This window comes from Hyla sarda, unplaced genomic scaffold (assembly GCF_029499605.1).
Source record: "Hyla sarda isolate aHylSar1 unplaced genomic scaffold, aHylSar1.hap1 scaffold_591, whole genome shotgun sequence".
In the NCBI taxonomy this organism is placed as follows: domain Eukaryota; kingdom Metazoa; phylum Chordata; class Amphibia; order Anura; family Hylidae; genus Hyla; species Hyla sarda.
This window is the reverse complement of record NW_026610605.1, coordinates 10,745-31,624: the sequence shown is the minus strand read 5'-3', so window position 1 is coordinate 31,624 and position 20,880 is coordinate 10,745. Positions and strand designations below refer to the sequence as shown.

The following is a 20,880-nucleotide window of genomic DNA, read 5'->3' as shown; positions in this document are numbered from 1 at the left end:
GTAGCAATGAAAGTAGGAATCTTTCTTTTTAACCCTGTAAGGGGGTGGTGCACTGTACCCGAAGATACTGCCATATCGGGTCAATGCATAGGGCGACGGAAGCAAGCTTCGAAATCGGCCCCCGTTCTCAAAAATCCATTTAATATATGGTCCCCAGATAGGGGACGTATCAGATATTAAACTGATAAGAACAGATACTACACTTGATCTTAGCCAAAAGGCCGAGAAGCGATAACCGTGAAAGGGGCGGGCCCAACAAGGTCCCCTTCATGGGCACTATCACTGCTTGCTGTCAGGGAGGCTGCCAGACAATTTTCCATGCACACTCTGGGCTGGGGGGCAGTCAACCACCAGTACACACAGCAGAACCTAAACCCATACCATTATTGCTAAGCAGCAAGACAGGGGCCCATTGCACTCCCACGGGGCCTTTTTAAATGCAATCCATAACCCGGATTTGCCAGGAACCCTTCTTACTCCTCCTACTTGCATGTGACACTGGGCTTAGGATCTGCATAGGAAACACACACACAAGCACACACCTACCTTTGTTGCCTGCAGATGCCTCCTTGGCTGTCCCCAAACGGTATCAAACCAACACCCACGGGAAGCTGTAAGCATAGAGGACATGCCCTGCACCCCATTGGACTTACCTGTGTGGGTTAAATCCGGGTTATTTGACAACCTATGGCGGTGATGGTTCTGCTCAGGCAGAGCAGTGCTGATGCTCCTCATAAAGCTGTCGCTGCTGTGAAGGTTCTAGGTGACATCACAAATCCCTATGGTTACATACACAACAAAGCTGGGTTGTTGTTGTTTACACTCTGCAAGGCCTGTGGAAGTGAGTGACATCATAGCACTGTAGTTCTGAGGGTTCAAGATGGATGCAACAATCTCCTGTTGCTTCTATGAAGGCCGTAATAGACGACATCACCAAACAGCTCCATAGTCACATACACAGCAAAGGAGAGATGTTGTTTACACCTAGTGATGTCAGTGGTATTGAGTGACATCACAGCACAGTGCTAAGGCTCCTGGGCCTGGACACAGCAGCGGCTGCAATATCTCAACGGAGAATACGTTTATATCTATGTGTGTGTGTGCGCATATATATATATATATATATATATTATATATATATATATATTTCTCCGCCGAAATCACTTTTAAACCCATTTCCACCTTTTTTTCCCTTCTCTTCCTCTTACTTTTTTTTCACGTTTTTTTACGTTTTTCTCCTTTTCGCCTCTTTTCTGGGCGTATTATTCTTCTTTTTCTTCTTTTTTTTCGTCTAATGCATACCCCATCAGTGCAGCAATGCTTATTCAATACCGCCAGCAGATGGAGACACTGGGGGATAATTTTCTAAGGATTTATACTGATTTTTCCTGTCTGAATTTGTCGCACAGAAAGTTGCAGGCCAAATATGTGTGACATTTCTGCGACTTTAGCTTCTAGAGCATTTTTACAACATTATACATAGGTGCTGAATACATAAAAAGCGACTGTTCAGCGACAGACAAGTCGCATCGGCTGAAAGTAGGCCAGAATGTCAGTCCATGTTGGAGCAGGTTTAGATACAGTCTAAAGCATAGATCTCAAAGTCTGTGCACAGAATTTAGCAAGGGCCTCGCACCTTCTGATGCATCAGGTAGGTGCACAATAGCATAGCCTAACCCTCTGTACTTTGGTCTATATTGATGCGGGACATAGACAGCCAGCTGATGACCAATCCATTAGTGCAATGGATGGCTGGAAGCATTTGTCTTTGCCTTTGCAATACCACAGAAGCAATGCATGGTCAATGTACAGCAATGACACACCTGTGTGAACAGCCAGGAGACCCCCCCCCCCCCCCCATGTTATGTTACATAGTTACATAGTTAGTACGGTCGAAAAAAGACATATGTCCATCACGTTCAACCAGGGAATTAAGGGGTAGGGGTGTGGCGCGATATTGGGGAAGGGATGAGATTTTATATTTCTTCATAAGCATTAATCTTATTTTGTCAATTAGGAACATTCAGCACCCACCCGCTATCAAGGCAGCTGCCTATCATGTCATGCCCTACCTGCACAGGTGTGCTGGCTACTCAAATGATCCAATTAAGGAGGCCATTTAGTCAGCAGCAGCAGAAGTCCTGTGCCTGGACGCTCCAACAGGGGCCAGACACAAGCAGAAGCAGAAGCAGCAGAAGCAGCAGCAGCACCACCTTTTGTTTTTTGGCTGCAGCAGCAGCAAGGCCCACAGGGCTGGCTAGCTGGCTAGCCAGCAAGCAGGTAGCAATGAAAGTAGGAATCTTTCTTTTTAACCCTGTAAGGGGGTGGTGCACTGTACCCGAAGATACTGCCATATCGGGTCAATGCATAGGGCGACGGAAGCAAGCTTCGAAATCGGCCCCCGTTCTCAAAAATCCATTTAATATATGGTCCCCAGATAGGGGACGTATCAGATATTAAACTGATAAGAACAGATACTACACTTGATCTTAGCCAAAAGGCCGAGAAGCGATAACCGTGAAAGGGGCGGGCCCAACAAGGTCCCCTTCATGGGCACTATCACTGCTTGCTGTCAGGGAGGCTGCCAGACAATTTTCCATGCACACTCTGGGCTGGGGGGCAGTCAACCACCAGTACACACAGCAGAACCTAAACCCATACCATTATTGCTAAGCAGCAAGACAGGGGCCCATTGCACTCCCACGGGGCCTTTTTAAATGCAATCCATAACCCGGATTTGCCAGGAACCCTTCTTACTCCTCCTACTTGCATGTGACACTGGGCTTAGGATCTGCATAGGAAACACACACACAAGCACACACCTACCTTTGTTGCCTGCAGATGCCTCCTTGGCTGTCCCCAAACGGTATCAAACCAACACCCACGGGAAGCTGTAAGCATAGAGGACATGCCTGCACCCCATTGGACTTACCTGTGTGGGTTAAATCCGGGTTATTTGACAACCTATGGCGGTGATGGTTCTGCTCAGGCAGAGCAGTGCTGATGCTCCTCATAAAGCTGTCGCTGCTGTGAAGGTTCTAGGTGACATCACAAATCCCTATGGTTACATACACAACAAAGCTGGGTTGTTGTTGTTTACACTCTGCAAGGCCTGTGGAAGTGAGTGACATCATAGCACTGTAGTTCTGAGGGTTCAAGATGGATGCAACAATCTCCTGTTGCTTCTATGAAGGCCGTAATAGACGACATCACCAAACAGCTCCATAGTCACATACACAGCAAAGGAGAGATGTTGTTTACACCTAGTGATGTCAGTGGTATTGAGTGACATCACAGCACAGTGCTAAGGCTCCTGGGCCTGGACACAGCAGCGGCTGCAATATCTCAACGGAGAATACGTTTATATCTATGTGTGTGTGTGCGCATATATATATATATATATATATATATATATATATATATATATATATTTCTCCGCCGAAATCACTTTTAAACCCATTTCCACCTTTTTTTCCCTTCTCTTCCTCTTACTTTTTTTTCACGTTTTTTTACGTTTTTCTCCTTTTCGCCTCTTTTCTGGGCGTATTATTCTTCTTTTTCTTCTTTTTTTTCGTCTAATGCATACCCCATCAGTGCAGCAATGCTTATTCAATACCGCCAGCAGATGGAGACACTGGGGGATAATTTTCTAAGGATTTATACTGATTTTTCCTGTCTGAATTTGTCGCACAGAAAGTTGCAGGCCAAATATGTGTGACATTTCTGCGACTTTAGCTTCTAGAGCATTTTTACAACATTATACATAGGTGCTGAATACATAAAAAGCGACTGTTCAGCGACAGACAAGTCGCATCGGCTGAAAGTAGGCCAGAATGTCAGTCCATGTTGGAGCAGGTTTAGATACAGTCTAAAGCATAGATCTCAAAGTCTGTGCACAGAATTTAGCAAGGGCCTCGCACCTTCTGATGCATCAGGTAGGTGCACAATAGCATAGCCTAACCCTCTGTACTTTGGTCTATATTGATGCGGGACATAGACAGCCAGCTGATGACCAATCCATTAGTGCAATGGATGGCTGGAAGCATTTGTCTTTGCCTTTGCAATACCACAGAAGCAATGCATGGTCAATGTACAGCAATGACACACCTGTGTGAACAGCCAGGAGACCCCCCCCCCCCCCCCCCCCCCATGTTATGTTACATAGTTACATAGTTAGTACGGTCGAAAAAAGACATATGTCCATCACGTTCAACCAGGGAATTAAGGGGTAGGGGTGTGGCGCGATATTGGGGAAGGGATGAGATTTTATATTTCTTCATAAGCATTAATCTTATTTTGTCAATTAGGAACATTCACAGCACCCACCCGCTATCAAGGCAGCTGCCTATCATGTCATGCCCTACCTGCACAGGTGTGCTGGCTACTCAAATGATCCAATTAAGGAGGCCATTTAGTCAGCAGCAGCAGAAGTCCTGTGCCTGGACGCTCCAACAGGGGCCAGACACAAGCAGAAGCAGAAGCAGCAGAAGCAGCAGCAGCACCACCTTTTGTTTTTTGGCTGCAGCAGCAGCAAGGCCCACAGGGCTGGCTAGCTGGCTAGCCAGCAAGCAGGTAGCAATGAAAGTAGGAATCTTTCTTTTTAACCCTGTAAGGGGGTGGTGCACTGTACCCGAAGATACTGCCATATCGGGTCAATGCATAGGGCGACGGAAGCAAGCTTCGAAATCGGCCCCCGTTCTCAAAAATCCATTTAATATATGGTCCCCAGATAGGGGACGTATCAGATATTAAACTGATAAGAACAGATACTACACTTGATCTTAGCCAAAAGGCCGAGAAGCGATAACCGTGAAAGGGGCGGGCCCAACAAGGTCCCCTTCATGGGCACTATCACTGCTTGCTGTCAGGGAGGCTGCCAGACAATTTTCCATGCACACTCTGGGCTGGGGGGCAGTCAACCACCAGTACACACAGCAGAACCTAAACCCATACCATTATTGCTAAGCAGCAAGACAGGGGCCCATTGCACTCCCACGGGGCCTTTTTAAATGCAATCCATAACCCGGATTTGCCAGGAACCCTTCTTACTCCTCCTACTTGCATGTGACACTGGGCTTAGGATCTGCATAGGAAACACACACACAAGCACACACCTACCTTTGTTGCCTGCAGATGCCTCCTTGGCTGTCCCCAAACGGTATCAAACCAACACCCACGGGAAGCTGTAAGCATAGAGGACATGCCTGCACCCCATTGGACTTACCTGTGTGGGTTAAATCCGGGTTATTTGACAACCTATGGCGGTGATGGTTCTGCTCAGGCAGAGCAGTGCTGATGCTCCTCATAAAGCTGTCGCTGCTGTGAAGGTTCTAGGTGACATCACAAATCCCTATGGTTACATACACAACAAAGCTGGGTTGTTGTTGTTTACACTCTGCAAGGCCTGTGGAAGTGAGTGACATCATAGCACTGTAGTTCTGAGGGTTCAAGATGGATGCAACAATCTCCTGTTGCTTCTATGAAGGCCGTAATAGACGACATCACCAAACAGCTCCATAGTCACATACACAGCAAAGGAGAGATGTTGTTTACACCTAGTGATGTCAGTGGTATTGAGTGACATCACAGCACAGTGCTAAGGCTCCTGGGCCTGGACACAGCAGCGGCTGCAATATCTCAACGGAGAATACGTTTATATCTATGTGTGTGTGTGCGCATATATATATATATATATATATATATATATATATATATATATATATTTCTCCGCCGAAATCACTTTTAAACCCATTTCCACCTTTTTTTCCCTTCTCTTCCTCTTACTTTTTTTTCACGTTTTTTTACGTTTTTCTCCTTTTCGCCTCTTTTCTGGGCGTATTATTCTTCTTTTTCTTCTTTTTTTTCGTCTAATGCATACCCCATCAGTGCAGCAATGCTTATTCAATACCGCCAGCAGATGGAGACACTGGGGGATAATTTTCTAAGGATTTATACTGATTTTTCCTGTCTGAATTTGTCGCACAGAAAGTTGCAGGCCAAATATGTGTGACATTTCTGCGACTTTAGCTTCTAGAGCATTTTTACAACATTATACATAGGTGCTGAATACATAAAAAGCGACTGTTCAGCGACAGACAAGTCGCATCGGCTGAAAGTAGGCCAGAATGTCAGTCCATGTTGGAGCAGGTTTAGATACAGTCTAAAGCATAGATCTCAAAGTCTGTGCACAGAATTTAGCAAGGGCCTCGCACCTTCTGATGCATCAGGTAGGTGCACAATAGCATAGCCTAACCCTCTGTACTTTGGTCTATATTGATGCGGGACATAGACAGCCAGCTGATGACCAATCCATTAGTGCAATGGATGGCTGGAAGCATTTGTCTTTGCCTTTGCAATACCACAGAAGCAATGCATGGTCAATGTACAGCAATGACACACCTGTGTGAACAGCCAGGAGACCCCCCCCCCCCCCCCCCCATGTTATGTTACATAGTTACATAGTTAGTACGGTCGAAAAAAGACATATGTCCATCACGTTCAACCAGGGAATTAAGGGGTAGGGGTGTGGCGCGATATTGGGGAAGGGATGAGATTTTATATTTCTTCATAAGCATTAATCTTATTTTGTCAATTAGGAACATTCAGCACCCACCCGCTATCAAGGCAGCTGCCTATCATGTCATGCCCTACCTGCACAGGTGTGCTGGCTACTCAAATGATCCAATTAAGGAGGCCATTTAGTCAGCAGCAGCAGAAGTCCTGTGCCTGGACGCTCCAACAGGGGCCAGACACAAGCAGAAGCAGAAGCAGCAGAAGCAGCAGCAGCACCACCTTTTGTTTTTTGGCTGCAGCAGCAGCAAGGCCCACAGGGCTGGCTAGCTGGCTAGCCAGCAAGCAGGTAGCAATGAAAGTAGGAATCTTTCTTTTTAACCCTGTAAGGGGGTGGTGCACTGTACCCGAAGATACTGCCATATCGGGTCAATGCATAGGGCGACGGAAGCAAGCTTCGAAATCGGCCCCCGTTCTCAAAAATCCATTTAATATATGGTCCCCAGATAGGGGACGTATCAGATATTAAACTGATAAGAACAGATACTACACTTGATCTTAGCCAAAAGGCCGAGAAGCGATAACCGTGAAAGGGGCGGGCCCAACAAGGTCCCCTTCATGGGCACTATCACTGCTTGCTGTCAGGGAGGCTGCCAGACAATTTTCCATGCACACTCTGGGCTGGGGGGCAGTCAACCACCAGTACACACAGCAGAACCTAAACCCATACCATTATTGCTAAGCAGCAAGACAGGGGCCCATTGCACTCCCACGGGGCCTTTTTAAATGCAATCCATAACCCGGATTTGCCAGGAACCCTTCTTACTCCTCCTACTTGCATGTGACACTGGGCTTAGGATCTGCATAGGAAACACACACACAAGCACACACCTACCTTTGTTGCCTGCAGATGCCTCCTTGGCTGTCCCCAAACGGTATCAAACCAACACCCACGGGAAGCTGTAAGCATAGAGGACATGCCTGCACCCCATTGGACTTACCTGTGTGGGTTAAATCCGGGTTATTTGACAACCTATGGCGGTGATGGTTCTGCTCAGGCAGAGCAGTGCTGATGCTCCTCATAAAGCTGTCGCTGCTGTGAAGGTTCTAGGTGACATCACAAATCCCTATGGTTACATACACAACAAAGCTGGGTTGTTGTTGTTTACACTCTGCAAGGCCTGTGGAAGTGAGTGACATCATAGCACTGTAGTTCTGAGGGTTCAAGATGGATGCAACAATCTCCTGTTGCTTCTATGAAGGCCGTAATAGACGACATCACCAAACAGCTCCATAGTCACATACACAGCAAAGGAGAGATGTTGTTTACACCTAGTGATGTCAGTGGCATTGAGTGACATCACAGCACAGTGCTAAGGCTCCTGGGCCTGGACACAGCAGCGGCTGCAATATCTCAACGGAGAATACGTTTATATCTATGTGTGTGTGTGCGCATATATATATATATATATATATATATATATATATATATATATATTTTCTCCGCCGAAATCACTTTTAAACCCATTTCCACCTTTTTTTCCCTTCTCTTCCTCTTACTTTTTTTTCACGTTTTTTTACGTTTTTCTCCTTTTCGCCTCTTTTCTGGGCGTATTATTCTTCTTTTTCTTCTTTTTTTTCGTCTAATGCATACCCCATCAGTGCAGCAATGCTTATTCAATACCGCCAGCAGATGGAGACACTGGGGGATAATTTTCTAAGGATTTATACTGATTTTTCCTGTCTGAATTTGTCGCACAGAAAGTTGCAGGCCAAATATGTGTGACATTTCTGCGACTTTAGCTTCTAGAGCATTTTTACAACATTATACATAGGTGCTGAATACATAAAAAGCGACTGTTCAGCGACAGACAAGTCGCATCGGCTGAAAGTAGGCCAGAATGTCAGTCCATGTTGGAGCAGGTTTAGATACAGTCTAAAGCATAGATCTCAAAGTGTGCACAGAATTTAGCAAGGGCCTCGCACCTTCTGATGCATCAGGTAGGTGCACAATAGCATAGCCTAACCCTCTGTACTTTGGTCTATATTGATGCGGGACATAGACAGCCAGCTGATGACCAATCCATTAGTGCAATGGATGGCTGGAAGCATTTGTCTTTGCCTTTGCAATACCACAGAAGCAATGCATGGTCAATGTACAGCAATGACACACCTGTGTGAACAGCCAGGAGACCCCCCCCCCCCCCCCCCCATGTTATGTTACATAGTTACATAGTTAGTACGGTCGAAAAAAGACATATGTCCATCACGTTCAACCAGGGAATTAAGGGGTAGGGGTGTGGCGCGATATTGGGGAAGGGATGAGATTTTATATTTCTTCATAAGCATTAATCTTATTTTGTCAATTAGGAACATTCAGCACCCACCCGCTATCAAGGCAGCTGCCTATCATGTCATGCCCTACCTGCACAGGTGTGCTGGCTACTCAAATGATCCAATTAAGGAGGCCATTTAGTCAGCAGCAGCAGAAGTCCTGTGCCTGGACGCTCCAACAGGGGCCAGACACAAGCAGAAGCAGAAGCAGCAGAAGCAGCAGCAGCACCACCTTTTGTTTTTTGGCTGCAGCAGCAGCAAGGCCCACAGGGCTGGCTAGCTGGCTAGCCAGCAAGCAGGTAGCAATGAAAGTAGGAATCTTTCTTTTTAACCCTGTAAGGGGGTGGTGCACTGTACCCGAAGATACTGCCATATCGGGTCAATGCATAGGGCGACGGAAGCAAGCTTCGAAATCGGCCCCCGTTCTCAAAAATCCATTTAATATATGGTCCCCAGATAGGGGACGTATCAGATATTAAACTGATAAGAACAGATACTACACTTGATCTTAGCCAAAAGGCCGAGAAGCGATAACCGTGAAAGGGGCGGGCCCAACAAGGTCCCCTTCATGGGCACTATCACTGCTTGCTGTCAGGGAGGCTGCCAGACAATTTTCCATGCACACTCTGGGCTGGGGGGCAGTCAACCACCAGTACACACAGCAGAACCTAAACCCATACCATTATTGCTAAGCAGCAAGACAGGGGCCCATTGCACTCCCACGGGGCCTTTTTAAATGCAATCCATAACCCGGATTTGCCAGGAACCCTTCTTACTCCTCCTACTTGCATGTGACACTGGGCTTAGGATCTGCATAGGAAACACACACACAAGCACACACCTACCTTTGTTGCCTGCAGATGCCTCCTTGGCTGTCCCCAAACGGTATCAAACCAACACCCACGGGAAGCTGTAAGCATAGAGGACATGCCTGCACCCCATTGGACTTACCTGTGTGGGTTAAATCCGGGTTATTTGACAACCTATGGCGGTGATGGTTCTGCTCAGGCAGAGCAGTGCTGATGCTCCTCATAAAGCTGTCGCTGCTGTGAAGGTTCTAGGTGACATCACAAATCCCTATGGTTACATACACAACAAAGCTGGGTTGTTGTTGTTTACACTCTGCAAGGCCTGTGGAAGTGAGTGACATCATAGCACTGTAGTTCTGAGGGTTCAAGATGGATGCAACAATCTCCTGTTGCTTCTATGAAGGCCGTAATAGACGACATCACCAAACAGCTCCATAGTCACATACACAGCAAAGGAGAGATGTTGTTTACACCTAGTGATGTCAGTGGTATTGAGTGACATCACAGCACAGTGCTAAGGCTCCTGGGCCTGGACACAGCAGCGGCTGCAATATCTCAACGGAGAATACGTTTATATCTATGTGTGTGTGTGCGCATATATATATATATATATATATATATATATATATATATATATATATATATATTTCTCCGCCGAAATCACTTTTAAACCCATTTCCACCTTTTTTTCCCTTCTCTTCCTCTTACTTTTTTTTCACGTTTTTTTACGTTTTTCTCCTTTTCGCCTCTTTTCTGGGCGTATTATTCTTCTTTTTCTTCTTTTTTTTCGTCTAATGCATACCCCATCAGTGCAGCAATGCTTATTCAATACCGCCAGCAGATGGAGACACTGGGGGATAATTTTCTAAGGATTTATACTGATTTTTCCTGTCTGAATTTGTCGCACAGAAAGTTGCAGGCCAAATATGTGTGACATTTCTGCGACTTTAGCTTCTAGAGCATTTTTACAACATTATACATAGGTGCTGAATACATAAAAAGCGACTGTTCAGCGACAGACAAGTCGCATCGGCTGAAAGTAGGCCAGAATGTCAGTCCATGTTGGAGCAGGTTTAGATACAGTCTAAAGCATAGATCTCAAAGTCTGTGCACAGAATTTAGCAAGGGCCTCGCACCTTCCGATGCATCAGGTAGGTGCACAATAGCATAGCCTAACCCTCTGTACTTTGGTCTATATTGATGCGGGACATAGACAGCCAGCTGATGACCAATCCATTAGTGCAATGGATGGCTGGAAGCATTTGTCTTTGCCTTTGCAATACCACAGAAGCAATGCATGGTCAATGTACAGCAATGACACACCTGTGTGAACAGCCAGGAGACCCCCCCCCCCCCCCCCCCATGTTATGTTACATAGTTACATAGTTAGTACGGTCGAAAAAAGACATATGTCCATCACGTTCAACCAGGGAATTAAGGGGTAGGGGTGTGGCGCGATATTGGGGAAGGGATGAGATTTTATATTTCTTCATAAGCATTAATCTTATTTTGTCAATTAGGAACATTCAGCACCCACCCGCTATCAAGGCAGCTGCCTATCATGTCATGCCCTACCTGCACAGGTGTGCTGGCTACTCAAATGATCCAATTAAGGAGGCCATTTAGTCAGCAGCAGCAGAAGTCCTGTGCCTGGACGCTCCAACAGGGGCCAGACACAAGCAGAAGCAGAAGCAGCAGAAGCAGCAGCAGCACCACCTTTTGTTTTTTGGCTGCAGCAGCAGCAAGGCCCACAGGGCTGGCTAGCTGGCTAGCCAGCAAGCAGGTAGCAATGAAAGTAGGAATCTTTCTTTTTAACCCTGTAAGGGGGTGGTGCACTGTACCCGAAGATACTGCCATATCGGGTCAATGCATAGGGCGACGGAAGCAAGCTTCGAAATCGGCCCCCGTTCTCAAAAATCCATTTAATATATGGTCCCCAGATAGGGGACGTATCAGATATTAAACTGATAAGAACAGATACTACACTTGATCTTAGCCAAAAGGCCGAGAAGCGATAACCGTGAAAGGGGCGGGCCCAACAAGGTCCCCCTTCATGGGCACTATCACTGCTTGCTGTCAGGGAGGCTGCCAGACAATTTTCCATGCACACTCTGGGCTGGGGGGCAGTCAACCACCAGTACACACAGCAGAACCTAAACCCATACCATTATTGCTAAGCAGCAAGACAAGGGCCCATTGCACTCCCACGGGGCCTTTTTAAATGCAATCCATAACCCGGATTTGCCAGGAACCCTTCTTACTCCTCCTACTTGCATGTGACACTGGGCTTAGGATCTGCATAGGAAACACACACACAAGCACACACCTACCTTTGTTGCCTGCAGATGCCTCCTTGGCTGTCCCCAAACGGTATCAAACCAACACCCACGGGAAGCTGTAAGCATAGAGGACATGCCTGCACCCCATTGGACTTACCTGTGTGGGTTAAATCCGGGTTATTTGACAACCTATGGCGGTGATGGTTCTGCTCAGGCAGAGCAGTGCTGATGCTCCTCATAAAGCTGTCGCTGCTGTGAAGGTTCTAGGTGACATCACAATCCCTATGGTTACATACACAACAAAGCTGGGTTGTTGTTGTTTACACTCTGCAAGGCCTGTGGAAGTGAGTGACATCATAGCACTGTAGTTCTGAGGGTTCAAGATGGATGCAACAATCTCCTGTTGCTTCTATGAAGGCCGTAATAGACGACATCACCAAACAGCTCCATAGTCACATACACAGCAAAGGAGAGATGTTGTTTACACCTAGTGATGTCAGTGGTATTGAGTGACATCACAGCACAGTGCTAAGGCTCCTGGGCCTGGACACAGCAGCGGCTGCAATATCTCAACGGAGAATACGTTTATATCTATGTGTGTGTGTGCGCATATATATATATATATATATATATATATATATATATATATATATATTTCTCCGCCGAAATCACTTTTAAACCCATTTCCACCTTTTTTTCCCTTCTCTTCCTCTTACTTTTTTTTCACGTTTTTTTACGTTTTTCTCCTTTTCGCCTCTTTTCTGGGCGTATTATTCTTCTTTTTCTTCTTTTTTTTCGTCTAATGCATACCCCATCAGTGCAGCAATGCTTATTCAATACCGCCAGCAGATGGAGACACTGGGGGATAATTTTCTAAGGATTTATACTGATTTTTCCTGTCTGAATTTGTCGCACAGAAAGTTGCAGGCCAAATATGTGTGACATTTCTGCGACTTTAGCTTCTAGAGCATTTTTACAACATTATACATAGGTGCTGAATACATAAAAAGCGACTGTTCAGCGACAGACAAGTCGCATCGGCTGAAAGTAGGCCAGAATGTCAGTCCATGTTGGAGCAGGTTTAGATACAGTCTAAAGCATAGATCTCAAAGTCTGTGCACAGAATTTAGCAAGGGCCTCGCACCTTCCGATGCATCAGGTAGGTGCACAATAGCATAGCCTAACCCTCTGTACTTTGGTCTATATTGATGCGGGACATAGACAGCCAGCTGATGACCAATCCATTAGTGCAATGGATGGCTGGAAGCATTTGTCTTTGCCTTTGCAATACCACAGAAGCAATGCATGGTCAATGTACAGCAATGACACACCTGTGTGAACAGCCAGGAGACCCCCCCCCCCCCCCCCCCCATGTTATGTTACATAGTTACATAGTTAGTACGGTCGAAAAAAGACATATGTCCATCACGTTCAACCAGGGAATTAAGGGGTAGGGGTGTGGCGCGATATTGGGGAAGGGATGAGATTTTATATTTCTTCATAAGCATTAATCTTATTTTGTCAATTAGGAACATTCAGCACCCACCCGCTATCAAGGCAGCTGCCTATCATGTCATGCCCTACCTGCACAGGTGTGCTGGCTACTCAAATGATCCAATTAAGGAGGCCATTTAGTCAGCAGCAGCAGAAGTCCTGTGCCTGGACGCTCCAACAGGGGCCAGACACAAGCAGAAGCAGAAGCAGCAGAAGCAGCAGCAGCACCACCTTTTGTTTTTTGGCTGCAGCAGCAGCAAGGCCCACAGGGCTGGCTAGCTGGCTAGCCAGCAAGCAGGTAGCAATGAAAGTAGGAATCTTTCTTTTTAACCCTGTAAGGGGGTGGTGCACTGTACCCGAAGATACTGCCATATCGGGTCAATGCATAGGGCGACGGAAGCAAGCTTCGAAATCGGCCCCCGTTCTCAAAAATCCATTTAATATATGGTCCCCAGATAGGGGACGTATCAGATATTAAACTGATAAGAACAGATACTACACTTGATCTTAGCCAAAAGGCCGAGAAGCGATAACCGTGAAAGGGGCGGGCCCAACAAGGTCCCCTTCATGGGCACTATCACTGCTTGCTGTCAGGGAGGCTGCCAGACAATTTTCCATGCACACTCTGGGCTGGGGGGCAGTCAACCACCAGTACACACAGCAGAACCTAAACCCATACCATTATTGCTAAGCAGCAAGACAAGGGCCCATTGCACTCCCACGGGGCCTTTTTAAATGCAATCCATAACCCGGATTTGCCAGGAACCCTTCTTACTCCTCCTACTTGCATGTGACACTGGGCTTAGGATCTGCATAGGAAACACACACACAAGCACACACCTACCTTTGTTGCCTGCAGATGCCTCCTTGGCTGTCCCCAAACGGTATCAAACCAACACCCACGGGAAGCTGTAAGCATAGAGGACATGCCTGCACCCCATTGGACTTACCTGTGTGGGTTAAATCCGGGTTATTTGACAACCTATGGCGGTGATGGTTCTGCTCAGGCAGAGCAGTGCTGATGCTCCTCATAAAGCTGTCGCTGCTGTGAAGGTTCTAGGTGACATCACAAATCCCTATGGTTACATACACAACAAAGCTGGGTTGTTGTTGTTTACACTCTGCAAGGCCTGTGGAAGTGAGTGACATCATAGCACTGTAGTTCTGAGGGTTCAAGATGGATGCAACAATCTCCTGTTGCTTCTATGAAGGCCGTAATAGACGACATCACCAAACAGCTCCATAGTCACATACACAGCAAAGGAGAGATGTTGTTTACACCTAGTGATGTCAGTGGTATTGAGTGACATCACAGCACAGTGCTAAGGCTCCTGGGCCTGGACACAGCAGCGGCTGCAATATCTCAACGGAGAATACGTTTATATCTATGTGTGTGTGTGCGCATATATATATATATATATATATATATATATATATATATATATATTTCTCCGCCGAAATCACTTTTAAACCCATTTCCACCTTTTTTTCCCTTCTCTTCCTCTTACTTTTTTTTCACGTTTTTTTACGTTTTTCTCCTTTTCGCCTCTTTTCTGGGCGTATTATTCTTCTTTTTCTTCTTTTTTTTCGTCTAATGCATACCCCATCAGTGCAGCAATGCTTATTCAATACCGCCAGCAGATGGAGACACTGGGGGATAATTTTCTAAGGATTTATACTGATTTTTCCTGTCTGAATTTGTCGCACAGAAAGTTGCAGGCCAAATATGTGTGACATTTCTGCGACTTTAGCTTCTAGAGCATTTTTACAACATTATACATAGGTGCTGAATACATAAAAAGCGACTGTTCAGCGACAGACAAGTCGCATCGGCTGAAAGTAGGCCAGAATGTCAGTCCATGTTGGAGCAGGTTTAGATACAGTCTAAAGCATAGATCTCAAAGTCTGTGCACAGAATTTAGCAAGGGCCTCGCACCTTCTGATGCATCAGGTAGGTGCACAATAGCATAGCCTAACCCTCTGTACTTTGGTCTATATTGATGCGGGACATAGACAGCCAGCTGATGACCAATCCATTAGTGCAATGGATGGCTGGAAGCATTTGTCTTTGCCTTTGCAATACCACAGAAGCAATGCATGGTCAATGTACAGCAATGACACACCTGTGTGAACAGCCAGGAGACCCCCCCCCCCCCCCCCCCCCCCCCCATGTTATGTTACATAGTTACATAGTTAGTACGGTCGAAAAAAGACATATGTCCATCACGTTCAACCAGGGAATTAAGGGGTAGGGGTGTGGCGCGATATTGGGGAAGGGATGAGATTTTATATTTCTTCATAAGCATTAATCTTATTTTGTCAATTAGGAACATTCAGCACCCACCCGCTATCAAGGCAGCTGCCTATCATGTCATGCCCTACCTGCACAGGTGTGCTGGCTACTCAAATGATCCAATTAAGGAGGCCATTTAGTCAGCAGCAGCAGAAGTCCTGTGCCTGGACGCTCCAACAGGGGCCAGACACAAGCAGAAGCAGAAGCAGCAGAAGCAGCAGCAGCACCACCTTTTGTTTTTTGGCTGCAGCAGCAGCAAGGCCCACAGGGCTGGCTAGCTGGCTAGCCAGCAAGCAGGTAGCAATGAAAGTAGGAATCTTTCTTTTTAACCCTGTAAGGGGGTGGTGCACTGTACCCGAAGATACTGCCATATCGGGTCAATGCATAGGGCGACGGAAGCAAGCTTCGAAATCGGCCCCCGTTCTCAAAAATCCATTTAATATATGGTCCCCAGATAGGGGACGTATCAGATATTAAACTGATAAGAACAGATACTACACTTGATCTTAGCCAAAAGGCCGAGAAGCGATAACCGTGAAAGGGGCGGGCCCAACAAGGTCCCCTTCATGGGCACTATCACTGCTTGCTGTCAGGGAGGCTGCCAGACAATTTTCCATGCACACTCTGGGCTGGGGGGCAGTCAACCACCAGTACACACAGCAGAACCTAAACCCATACCATTATTGCTAAGCAGCAAGACAGGGGCCCATTGCACTCCCACGGGGCCTTTTTAAATGCAATCCATAACCCGGATTTGCCAGGAACCCTTCTTACTCCTCCTACTTGCATGTGACACTGGGCTTAGGATCTGCATAGGAAACACACACACAAGCACACACCTACCTTTGTTGCCTGCAGATGCCTCCTTGGCTGTCCCCAAACGGTATCAAACCAACACCCACGGGAAGCTGTAAGCATAGAGGACATGCCTGCACCCCATTGGACTTACCTGTGTGGGTTAAATCCGGGTTATTTGACAACCTATGGCGGTGATGGTTCTGCTCAGGCAGAGCAGTGCTGATGCTCCTCATAAAGCTGTCGCTGCTGTGAAGGTTCTAGGTGACATCACAAATCCCTATGGTTACATACACAACAAAGCTGGGTTGTTGTTGTTTACACTCTGCAAGGCCTGTGGAAGTGAGTGACATCATAGCACTGTAGTTCTGAGGGTTCAAGATGGATGCAACAATCTCCTGTTGCTTCTATGAAGGCCGTAATAGACGACATCACCAAACAGCTCCATAGTCACATACACAGCAAAGGAGAGATGTTGTTTACACCTAGTGATGTCAGTGGTATTGAGTGACATCACAGCACAGTGCTAAGGCTCCTGGGCCTGGACACAGCAGCGGCTGCAATATCTCAACGGAGAATACGTTTATATCTATGTGTGTGTGTGCGCATATATATATATATATATATATATATATATATATATTTCTCCGCCGAAATCACTTTTAAACCCATTTCCACCTTTTTTTCCCTTCTCTTCCTCTTACTTTTTTTTCACGTTTTTTTACGTTTTTCTCCTTTTCGCCTCTTTTCTGGGCGTATTATTCTTCTTTTTCTTCTTTTTTTTCGTCTAATGCATACCCCATCAGTGCAGCAATGCTTATTCAATACCGCCAGCAGATGGAGACACTGGGGGATAATTTTCTAAGGATTTATACTGATTTTTCCTGTCTGAATTTGTCGCACAGAAAGTTGCAGGCCAAATATGTGTGACATTTCTGCGACTTTAGCTTCTAGAGCATTTTTACAACATTATACATAGGTGCTGAATACATAAAAAGCGACTGTTCAGCGACAGACAAGTCGCATCGGCTGAAAGTAGGCCAGAATGTCAGTCCATGTTGGAGCAGGTTTAGATACTGTCTAAAGCATAGATCTCAAAGTCTGTGCACAGAATTTAGCAAGGGCCTCGCACCTTCTGATGCATCAGGTAGGTGCACAATAGCATAGCCTAACCCTCTGTACTTTGGTCTATATTGATGCGGGACATAGACAGCCAGCTGATGACCAATCCATTAGTGCAATGGATGGCTGGAAGCATTTGTCTTTGCCTTTGCAATACCACAGAAGCAATGCATGGTCAATGTACAGCAATGACACACCTGTGTGAACAGCCAGGAGACCCCCCCCCCCCCCCCCCCCCCATGTTATGTTACATAGTTACATAGTTAGTACGGTCGAAAAAAGACATATGTCCATCACGTTCAACCAGGGAATTAAGGGGTAGGGGTGTGGCGCGATATTGGGGAAGGGATGAGATTTTATATTTCTTCATAAGCATTAATCTTATTTTGTCAATTAGGAACATTCAGCACCCACCCGCTATCAAGGCAGCTGCCTATCATGTCATGCCCTACCTGCACAGGTGTGCTGGCTACTCAAATGATCCAATTAAGGAGGCCATTTAGTCAGCAGCAGCAGAAGTCCTGTGCCTGGACGCTCCAACAGGGGCCAGACACAAGCAGAAGCAGAAGCAGCAGAAGCAGCAGCAGCACCACCTTTTGTTTTTTGGCTGCAGCAGCAGCAAGGCCCACAGGGCTGGCTAGCTGGCTAGCCAGCAAGCAGGTAGCAATGAAAGTAGGAATCTTTCTTTTTAACCCTGTAAGGGGGTGGTGCACTGTACCCGAAGATACTGCCATATCGGGTCAATGCATAGGGCGACGGAAGCAAGCTTCGAAATCGGCCCCCGTTCTCAAAAATCCATTTAATATATGGTCCCCAGATAGGGGACGTATCAGATATTAAACTGATAAGAACAGATTTTTTACTTTTAGATATAATATTCTTAGACTAAAAGACCTTACGCAGTCCAGATTACACTTAGTCTGCTAAAAGCATATTCCACAGATGTAGATTCCAAAGACTTTTAGCCACTTTGTGACCTAATCTTTTTTTATCCAATAAATAGAAAACATACATCTCACTAAGAGCTAGGCGAACACAATCTTTAGAGGTAATAGTGTCTCTTTTAAAAAGAAGAATATTCCTCGTCTTCCATAGTGCAATTTTAATACAATTTATACTAATCCACAAAACCCGAGACTTCTCCACAGATAAAACATTATAAAATCCATATAAAATAACTTCATAATTTAAAAAATTAAGATCAGAAATGAATTTTAGTAAGGGTCCTATCAAATGCCATATCTCCTGGGCGTAAAAACAGTTCCAAAAAATGTGTAAAACTGTTTCCTCACTAGGACACCCCATTCTCGGGCACTTTGCACTACGACACAATCCTCTTCTGTGTTGGAATTCTCTGGTAGGCAAACATTGATGTGCTATCTGCCAGGCCAGATCTTTTAAGTCATTAGATAAGAATCCCATATTCACCATCCTCCAAACTCTTAGAGATTTCTCAGTGGAATAATTAGATATTAAGCAAATCTGTTCTATCTTCCTGATTTCAGGAACTAATTTTCGTGCATTACTACAAATTTCTTGACTAAAATTAGCAATGCCATAAATACGAATAATCTTTTCTAAAACCACATAGTGCGCTGGGGGAATAAATAAGATTGGGGACGTTAAAGGTAAGGTTATCCACTTTCTTTTTCTAAAAATGTGACCTGCAGCATATTTTAAAAAATAAGACCAATAACAGTTTCTTTGCAAGCCATTAAAACACATAGAAAAAAAGTGAATATATAAAAACCTTTTTAAATCAGGCACATCCTTACCCCCCAATTTCTTTGTCTTCATCATTACATCTCTCCTGAGTTTATCCATTTTAGACCCCCATAAAAAATGAAAGCAAATCTTGTTTAAAAACTTTAAGGTGCGTTCACTCGGTGGGAAAACCAAGCTTAAATAAAGCATGATAGGTAGCAACAAAGCTTTCATTATCAGTACTTTTCCTTCTATTGTTAATTTCCTCATTTTCCAAAAACTTATTTTCTTTTGCACTTTCTCTTTGACGATGGACCAGCTTTCCTCTCCATTATTTTCATTGTCAAAGATGACACCCAAGATTTTGATTTTATCATATTGCACATTCACCTCCGTATTGCCCCAATTCCCTATTGCAAAGCAATCACATTTATTTTTATTTAATTTGAAGCCAGAGCCCTCACAAAAAAATTCTGTCTGTCTGATAGCACGTTTCAGGGATGGTTCATCTGAACATAGAATATTAACATCATCCATGTATGCTATCGTCTTTACGCTCTGTCCTCCACTTCCAGGGATTGGCACTCCTCTAATGAGCTTATCTTTTCTCAAAACATTCAACAGAGGTTCTATTGCACATATGAAAAGAATGGGTGATAGGGGGCACCCCTGTTTCACCCCAGACTGTAAACATACCTCTTGGGATAAAAAACCGTTAATTAAAATACGACTAAAACAGTTTTTATATAAAAGTGCAATTTTTCCAACAATAAAATCAGGAAAATTCATTTTCTTTAAAACCAACCATAAAAAATCATGAGAAACACGGTCATAAGCCTTTTGAAAATCCAAGGATAAAATTGCCAATTTCTGATCACATTGTTTCTGATACCATAAAACATCTTTTACAAGGTTTAGATGATCACTTATTTTCCTTCCAGGTACTCCGCATACTTGGTCACTGTGTATAACCTTAGCAATTACCTGCTTGAGCCTATTTGCTAAAATTTTTGCTAAAACCTTATAGTCTGTATTTAGCAGGGTAATAGGCCTCCAATTTTCTAATTTAGAGATGTCTCCTTTTTTAAAAATCAGAGTAACAACACCATCTCTCCAGGACGCAGGTAAAATCTCAGATTTAAAAGCACAGTTAAAAATACCTAAAAGATCATCTTTTAAAATGGACCAAAAACACAGATAAAATTCAACTGGCAACCCATCCGAACCAGGTGTTTTACCATTTAAAAAACTCTTAAAAGTGCTTAAAAGTTCAGGTAAAAAGATTTCATCACAAAGGCTCTCTTGGTCAGTTTTGTCAAGTTTTGAATCCAAGGTATCTAAAACATCATTAGTAAAGGAAATATCAATATCTTTTTTATTAAAAAGCTCCTGATAAAATACTTGTGCTTCTCGCAACATCTCTTCATTAGTTATCTTCCCTTCTATTACAGATATCATTTCTTTCTTTCCCACCACCTTCTTAAAAAAGAATCTCGAACACTTTTCATCATTCTCCAGACATTGCACCTTGCTGTTAAAA

At 44.9% G+C, this 20,880-nt stretch overlaps 8 non-coding genes and 1 pseudogene across 8 annotated transcripts; all 9 read right to left on the bottom strand.

The window, feature by feature from the left end:
* Window positions 1-42: 42 nt before the first annotated feature.
* LOC130340446 (U2 spliceosomal RNA) lies at window positions 43-233 on the bottom strand. Its single transcript, XR_008880550.1, has one exon. It is a non-coding gene; the product is annotated as a U2 spliceosomal RNA (small nuclear RNA).
* Window positions 234-2,322: 2,089 nt separating this feature from the next.
* On the bottom strand, window positions 2,323-2,513 carry LOC130340445 (U2 spliceosomal RNA). Its single transcript, XR_008880549.1, has one exon. It is a non-coding gene; the product is annotated as a U2 spliceosomal RNA (small nuclear RNA).
* Window positions 2,514-4,614: 2,101 nt separating this feature from the next.
* LOC130340444 (U2 spliceosomal RNA) lies at window positions 4,615-4,805 on the bottom strand. Its single transcript, XR_008880548.1, has one exon. It is a non-coding gene; the product is annotated as a U2 spliceosomal RNA (small nuclear RNA).
* Window positions 4,806-6,901: 2,096 nt separating this feature from the next.
* On the bottom strand, window positions 6,902-7,092 carry LOC130340443 (U2 spliceosomal RNA). The gene has a single exon (XR_008880547.1). It is a non-coding gene; the product is annotated as a U2 spliceosomal RNA (small nuclear RNA).
* A 2,093-nt stretch (window positions 7,093-9,185) lies between these two features.
* On the bottom strand, window positions 9,186-9,376 carry LOC130340432 (U2 spliceosomal RNA). Its single transcript, XR_008880543.1, has one exon. It is a non-coding gene; the product is annotated as a U2 spliceosomal RNA (small nuclear RNA).
* Window positions 9,377-11,478: 2,102 nt separating this feature from the next.
* Window positions 11,479-11,669, bottom strand: LOC130340420 (U2 spliceosomal RNA). Its single transcript, XR_008880537.1, has one exon. It is a non-coding gene; the product is annotated as a U2 spliceosomal RNA (small nuclear RNA).
* Window positions 11,670-13,766: 2,097 nt separating this feature from the next.
* On the bottom strand, window positions 13,767-13,957 carry LOC130340408 (U2 spliceosomal RNA). Its single transcript, XR_008880526.1, has one exon. It is a non-coding gene; the product is annotated as a U2 spliceosomal RNA (small nuclear RNA).
* Window positions 13,958-16,058: 2,101 nt separating this feature from the next.
* On the bottom strand, window positions 16,059-16,249 carry LOC130340487 (U2 spliceosomal RNA). Its single transcript, XR_008880587.1, has one exon. It is a non-coding gene; the product is annotated as a U2 spliceosomal RNA (small nuclear RNA).
* Window positions 16,250-18,338: 2,089 nt separating this feature from the next.
* On the bottom strand, window positions 18,339-18,514 carry LOC130340426 (U2 spliceosomal RNA; annotated as a pseudogene).
* Between the last annotated feature and the right edge of the window lie 2,366 nt (window positions 18,515-20,880).